At 40.5% G+C, this 8,139-nt stretch overlaps 1 non-coding gene across 1 annotated transcript; it reads left to right on the top strand.

The window, feature by feature from the left end:
* The first annotated feature begins 245 nt into the window (after positions 1 to 245).
* LOC132220233 (U6 spliceosomal RNA) lies at positions 246 to 352 on the top strand. Its single transcript, XR_009449735.1, has one exon. It is a non-coding gene; the product is annotated as a U6 spliceosomal RNA (small nuclear RNA).
* Positions 353 to 8,139: the final 7,787 nt, after the last annotated feature.

Genomic DNA, 8,139 nt, shown 5'->3' on the forward strand with positions numbered 1-8,139 from the left:
CTTGTCTTTGACATAGGTTCTCACCTCCAGTGACTGGTAGAGAGAGAGATGTAAAGCTCTTGGCCCTGTTGGAATAATTCAGAACCACTCTGAAGAGCCATCACAGCTCCGGAGCTCCTCATGCCATTGGCTATGGCCCCTGTAGGGACAACATGGCCACCCAACATTTCCTTTGCACAATCCCACTCCCTTCACTTCCCCAGATCTGTTGATCCCTAGAGAACTCTCCAATATAATTCCTTGCAGTGCTTGCTTCAGCAGCACATATACTAAAATTGGAACAACACAGGGGAGATTAGCATGGTCTCTGCACAAGAGTGACAAGTACATTCATGAAGTGTTCCACATTTTCCAACCAATTAAATCTAAATTTAAAAAAAAAAACTTTTATACTAATATCCAGAGTCGTCTTCTTGGGGAACTTGAGTTGTAGTAATTAATCAGGGGGAAAAAAGTGTTATAGAGACTCACAGAGGGAAGAAAGCAAATACTATCTTGGTAACAAGAGACAGGAAACATTGCCTGTGGAAGATGGTATTTGTGCTGCAGTTTGATGTGTGTGTATTTCACTGGAAGAGGTGGTGGAAGAGGAATTGGGGAAAGAACTAGACATTACTGTATTGACAGAGACTAGGATAAGCAAAGACTCAGAGATCAGAAGGTGAGATATGTGAATCCGAAAAGTAACGTTCATAGAGGCTGACTATCTTTTCCCATTCACAGGCAGAATATGATCAGGATGAGGATGAGTGTTCATATGGAGGGAGGGTCCTAGACCAGGCTTAGAGTGATGCACTAGATCGGAGAGGGAAGGGCAAGCCTAGGAGGGTTATTTAATGGAGGAGCTATACAATATGGGCTAAGCCTTCAAAGAATGATCCAGGATCTAAAATAAGGAAGTGCTGTAAAATGGAAGATATTGTAGTCTTAGATCACATAAAAATTGGAAGGCTTTCAATGAAAGGAAGCTAGGAAAAATCGAAGCAGGTTGAAAAATTAATTTCAATATCTGGAATATGCTTTTTGTGGTTTTTAACGTAATGATTATTTAAGCCAGTGGTCGGCACACCATGGCTTGCGAGCCACATGTGACTCTTTGGCCCCTTGAGTGTGACTCTTCCACAAAATACCATGTGCGGGTGCGCACGTACAGTGCGATTGAAACTTCATGGCGCATGCGCAGAAGTCAGTTTTCGGCCTGGGCAAGTCTATTTTGAAGAAGTGGTGTTAGAAGAAGTGGAGGGTAGACATATAGAGAGCATGAATGAAAGGAGATAGACGAAACAAGTATACAGGTCGAATGTGGATGGGAGCGTTGGAAGGGGTCGACCTCAGCAAACGAACCTCAATCAGATTGAGGACGTTTTTAGCAAAGGCCAGCTTAGGAGTACCCTCATTAAGTTAATAACAATGTACCTACCTACATAGTTTAAGTTTAAAAAATTTGGCTCTCAAAAGAAATTTCAGTTGTTGTACTGTTGATATTTGTCTCTGTTGACTAATGAGTTTGCTGACCACTGATTTAGGCCAGCTAGCTTGAGGATGCCTGGAAAGGGAGAGGAGTGGGATGGAGAAGAGGGGAGATGGGGAAGAGAGAGAGAGAGAGAGAGAGAGAGAGAGAGAGAGAGAGAGAGAGAGAGAGAGAGAGAGAGAGAGATTTCTCTGCTTATCTCTCTCTCTTAATTATTACTTTTACTTCATGACCAGTCACTTATGGGATCACAGCTCTCCAGTTCTGTTGCCTTGAAAAGTAGCTAGCAAATTGAATGCTCTGAAATTCTAACTTACAACATTAACTGAGTCAAGAATGACTGGCTCATACCATGTCTTGGAATTGAAAGAGAACATTCTGTGAAGTGCTCTGCAGTCCCTAGTAGATAAGAAACACCCTGTACAAATAATTCTGGATATTTAGCTCTACCACTAATGCTCTAGACCAGCGATTTTCAACCCATGTGCCATGGCACACTGGTGTGCCACAAGAATTGTTAAAACATGCAATATCTGACTATCAGGGGTACTGACCTCTTTTCCCTTAGATTGTCAAATAAAAAAAAATGACAACAGCCAACACAACAATAGCCACTCATTGTGAATTAATCAAAATTATACCTATTTTTGGTCAGATCAGCAAAAAATATTTGTTTTAGTATGCTGCAGAATTTTAGTAATTAGTTTATGAGATGAAAAAGGTTGAACATCGCTGGTCTAGACCTTTTGTAAATAGTCTCACACCTATGAGTCTCTAATTCCTCACCTAAAAAACGAGTTGCTGGTTTTCGTTGATTTATTACCTTCTATACTGTTGATGCTGGGTTCCAAGTATGATTTACTTTGAAATAAAATTAAAATAAAAACACGAATTTGTTCATCCCAACTCAACAAGATTGATAAACTCAGTGAACTCCCTTTCCAGGGACAGGTGAAGAACTCGAAAGAGGGGAACAAGATGTCATTGGCTTCAGTCCCTGCCAGAGAAAGCATCTGTTTTGAAATTATCTGGTTAATATTCTGAGATTCTGTGGGTGCTGAACCTGCCAAATGTGTGTGTGTGTGTGTGTGTGTGTGTGTGTGTGTGTGTGTGTGTGTGTGTTTTCTATTCCAACTACTCATAAAACCTTTGCACCCTTAGCTGCTTGGTTTTGAGCCAGAGCCAGGGGTATTTAAAGAGTCTTTGCATGGCATCTAGGACTTTTCTGTGGAACACTGCACAGTCAAGCACTGGCTCAAATCTAATTCATGGACATATTCCTCTTCCTCTGCTGTGCTTCCCACATCCTTACCAGGTGTCAGGAAAAGCCTCATGGGCATGCAGTATGTCAACACATCAGCACAGCTCAGATTGTAGCAGGGCCCCAGGAGACGGCAGCCAATAGCTGAACTTGCTGCAGCGGAAAAATAACACATTCCCTTTCTCAGTTCCTCACCTTGATCTCTCACAGCTCATCCAGTACAGCTCATCCAGTACAGACTTGTGCATTCATTCCAAATGGAAAAGGGAATCTGAAAGCAGTACATTTCCCTGGATCTCCTCACTCCCTGCTGTATATATGGGGATCTAGAAGCAGGAGGAGTGTGATGACATGGTATCTCTAATCTATTCTAGGCAAGGGTTTCAGCCATGGACAGTTGGGGTTCTGGATTCAGTGTCAGTGTGTGGATTTCTGTTATAAGGTCTTTTGTGCTCTATTTTCTTTCAGATGTGTCACAGTTTCTATTCCATGGGGAAAGATTGCTTGGAGCATATACCCCTTGATAATCTTGAAGGGCACATTAGGGAAAGGTTTGTATTAAGTGGCTACCCAGATTTTGGTCTTATCTCTCATCCTCCATCCAGTCACTACTGTAGAAATAGTTGTTACAAATGTGAAAGTCATATATGCCCCAGAATCGGAAGGCTTGGGCTCTTGTTCTGGCTCTATCTGAGAGAGGTAGATAAATTAGTTTGACAAGTCAATTATATGACTTTCACAAGTCATCCTTAGCTTTGGTTCACTGCTCTGAAAAATGGGAATCATGGCATGCTATGGTGGGCTTTGGGTGAGATTACGCAAGTGTTCTGTGGATCTTAAAAATGTGAAGGGGAATTATGATTTCACAATTTGACAACAGAGTGCCCTGACCAGAACTTCACCACTTTTGGGCCCCCATCCATAGATATCTTTCCAACTCTGCTGTACGTAGAGGAAAAAAATATGGCACATCTTTTATTGCCCTTTGACTGCTATCCTTTATATGACTTCCTGGCAAGTATACAATGGTTTATCCGGTGAGGTAATTATGTTTTAGTCTATGGCGAGGGCCCAAAACAAACTTTTTTACTGCCTTTATGAGATAAAATTCTTGTAAACGGCTAAGGTTGATGCCATGAGGGATGTCTTTCTATTCGGAAGGGAAAGGAAAGCACTTTCAATGGGCTCCCGATTCTGTCTTCCAAATAGTACGTTGAGGGCTTACCCCCTTAGCAGGATAAACTTTACCCCAGCTTTAAGAGATAAGCCTGTGTGTAGTGGAAGCAAGGAAGATGTGTGTGTCTCTATAATTTGTTTGTCCTACTACAGCTTGTCTTCTGTTCTTGTGGACCAATTATTGTAACCAAACTCTATTTTTTCTTAGGACAGCACCAAAAGGGATGATAATTATAGAAAAGACAAGACAAAGAGTGTTATGAGCATATATACTTTTACTTTAGTCTCGGGCATGTCATCTTCTGTCTGATCTAGCCCTACTTCTTAGGTTCTGGTCATCTTCTGCATGGCAGAGCCTAGTTTCCTAGGACAAGGGAACATATTCCTGGACACTTAAATACCTCAATGTTTCCCTGTTTTCCTGCCTGTGGCCCATGAATAGTTTGGCATCTTAGAGCCAGTTTCCTATTTGAGGATTCTACCTTTATCCAGAACATTGACAGCAAAAATGATGTCTCCATTCAGGAGGGTGAGTCCCCTGTCCAAAGTGATATGGCCTCCATAGTATGGATATTTCTGAACCTTAGCAATAACCTCACACGAATCCCATTTATTCCAAGCAATTCCCTCATAGAATAAGCCATGGTTTGTTCTTAGATGTCTGGGAGCCAGTGAGAGGGAAATCCAGCAGAGTAGATTTAGCCAAGATAGTCTCTTGTATGTCTGTAATGGTTTTAAGTATTCAAATACTTTTGTTTCTATGGTCAGTGGGAACCCACCACATGATCAGTTAGGTCTCACATCCCCATTTTACATGAATGATGAGTATTGTGAGGCTCATAGAGCTTTGGTGCCATCTCATAGCCAGAGTGTTCACAGAGCCTTGGGTCACTGGATTCTAGACACTTTCTTAAACCACACCTTGATGCCTAGGCCACTTATACATAGCAGACATGGTAGCTCTTTGGAGTATCTTGTCATCTCTGACCTCTAGAACATGATAACTAGCTAATACATTGAGGGAAGCTCTGTATCTGATTGGGCTCATCATTTTCCTTTTTTTTGGAAGGAGTATCTTCATTCTCTCAGGATAAAGGAATCAATACATTAATAGATACATAGATAGCTAGATAAATAAAACAGATAACTCATATGTATTATAGCAGGAGATGTTTTGGAAGGCATGAGACATGGTACAGTAAGGAGCCCACTGGGTTACACACAAGCCCTTTGCTCCACCTCCGTTGCCCTTACTGGTTCATTTTTCCAACACATCACCTGCCTCCCTGATGAGGCTGTTACCCCTGCCTCTGGTCCAGCACCCTCACGGAGCATTGTGAATCTATTGGATGCAGTCTACATGCTCTTCTTTGGAGTGGGACGAAATGTCATTCTTTAAGAACATGGTATCTGACTTACTGAGTGGTGGTTGAGGGATAAGATGATATGAGCTGAATGTGTGAAGGAGTCATACCTCCATCAGATAAATCCTGTGTAACTGATGTGAAGCAGGAGATGGGAGGGAGCCAGGCAGATCAATTCCTCCTCCTCCTCCTTCCTTCTGCGAACCACTCTGAGATGCTTTTTTCTATGGAGCCCTTGTGGGGAAAGCACTGTGTGCTAGAAAACAATCTTTGTCACGTCCAATGATTTCTCTCTGAGTCTCAGAGTAAAGAAGTGGTCCACAGAGTAACTCAGTGAATGGTTTCTCATCTTTTCCTGCCTCAATTCTATTTTTATTTTTAATGCACATCAACTGAGTTTGAACACTGCCCCCAAATGTGGGGTTAGTGCTCTTATCCTCACCTTGAGTTTTGGCTTTGGAGAACCAAGGCTAAGAGCATATCTTAATGACTCGTATTCTGTGGTAGCTAGTACAGTAATGGGCGCATTGTACTCCTTGATAAATTCAGAAATACTAAGTTAAATTGATTCTTTGAAGTACAATAAGTCAGCTACCATCAGGGGTGTTGGCATCTGCAATTTGTTTCTTAATGTGAGATGAAAGGTTAGCATTAGTAATAGGAGAGGAAGTATTGGGAAACAAGTTCCCTTTCCTGGACTTTGAAATCACAGTCCTTAGATCAGATCTTTTTTATGTAACCAAAGCTGAGGCTCATTCTGAATAGACTTGAGTAGTGAGGACTTTATTTCCTCAGCCACTCTCTGGGGAAAACAGACTCAACCATATATCTGACTCTTCTATAAAAGTCCCTCAGAAAAATTCCTTTTCCCTAATCCCGCCCTGAAAAATCTCCCAGTCACCTCTCTTGATTTATCATGATCTAATTCAGATTCCAGAGTCTTCTTTTAACAAATTTTAGATAGATGAATATATTGATATGTAGATTTGTAGGTACACACAACACATCTCATGTAAGATCTTGTACTATCTCTTATGTGCAAATCAATTTTCTCACCTAATTAAGGGGCAGAGTGATAGAGAGCTATGTTATACTCAACCCATCACAAAGGGTGTGTATGAGAAAGAATCTGACAGATATGCATGGCCATGTGAAGACTTGTTATCTCATGTTAAATTTCCTTCTCTAATAGACAGCAGTATGGGTGGCTTGCCAAAACAGGAAAGTGGGTATGTCATATCTCTTTTCTTAAGTGAGATCTTTATCATAAAAAAATAATACACTGAGGTCTTTATAATCAGAGTGGAATGTGCAATAATGTTGTAAACATATTACTATAATGTTTCTACATTTATAATCAGCTCTATGGAAACTGCCATGGGTGTCATCAGTCCTTTTGTCCTCATACAATTTGATAATCCCTTCCCAAGGTATTTAGCTTTCTCGAATCACTAGTGACAGTCTAGAACCCAAAGGCATTGCACAGGCATGATCTGTTGCTGATTAACTGGGACATCCTTATTTATTTCAGGTAATCTATTAGACAATTTGTAAGGTCCCTATCAGATTTAAAACTCTTGAATTTTATTTGTGATTTATTTAATTTCCATAATGAGATCTGCTATCTGGGTTCACAGGAATTATGGAGTCAAAATATTACTTCAATCTCAAGTTTACCTACAGTTGTAACAGTTCACTATAATACTGTGTTGACTAGAGTCTGGCTCCTCAAAGGGTGGTCCACAGACTGGCCATGTTGGCATTACCTGGGAGCTGGTTAGCTATGTTAACCAGCATATCTCAATATTTAATCCAGATCTACTATGTGAGGCTGTACATTTTACTAAGAACCCCCCAACTAATTTAGACTCAATAAAATTTGGACTAGAGAGCTGGGGAGATCTCTCAGATCTAATGTCAAGGTTCACTACAAACTAGCCCCTTCTAACAACAAGGTTAACTCACAGGCACCAAACTGAATACTTAGATTACATGAGCTACTTGACAGTAAGGAGGTTGGAGTTTCCCAGATGCAACTGTGAAGGAATATAGTATTTCCGGTGCTGCCAATGACTCAAATGATCCCTTCTTCCACAGCTTATTTAATAACCCTATTGAATGTAGACCCTACATGCATGCTCAATGTTGTAACTCTAGCATTCATTTTGGTTTATGAAATTTTTTTTCTTTTTATCATATAAGGGTTTTCAGAGCCAATATCTTCTTAACCTGAAGCCTCTCTTTCAAATTTTTACTTAGCTGCTTTTTTTCCCCCCCTTTATTTTTCAGGACTTACACATCAGTTTCTCAGGGCATCTCTTCCTATCCTCCAAGCTCAGTTACCCTGTAATATCCTATCCCATATATGTTTCTTTTCAACCTTGAGGTACCATAATTAAAATTGCATATATATATATATATATGAGCTGAGGACTTTGGGCATTACCTATCCAGATGAACTTTAACTTTTATCAATGAAATCAGAAGTGCCTATCTCCTGGCATTATAGGGAAAAAATGATTGAAGTACTATATTTAGAATAGTACTTGAAACACACCCAGGCTATGCTAAACCCACTCAAAAATGTTTTTTCTCTGAATCTGTGTGTAACCAGATCCTTCTGTTTCTTTAGATCTCAAGTTTAAACATGATCTCTTCAGAGAACCAGTGTCTTGGCTATAAACAGAAAGTGAGAAAATTTTTCTCTAAGAATAGGAAGAAATTTGAGCCACCTTACCTACCGCTCAGGCCATGTGGGGAAAGAGAGTAGCAGGAGTCAGGGTACCACTTACTAACAGGAAAGACCCAATAGATGAAATGATTGTACAGGATGATTTGGGGAATAGGAACTCTAGCAAAAGATTACT

Source organism: Myotis daubentonii, chromosome 17 (assembly GCF_963259705.1).
Source record: "Myotis daubentonii chromosome 17, mMyoDau2.1, whole genome shotgun sequence".
Taxonomy (NCBI): Eukaryota; Metazoa; Chordata; class Mammalia; order Chiroptera; family Vespertilionidae; genus Myotis; species Myotis daubentonii.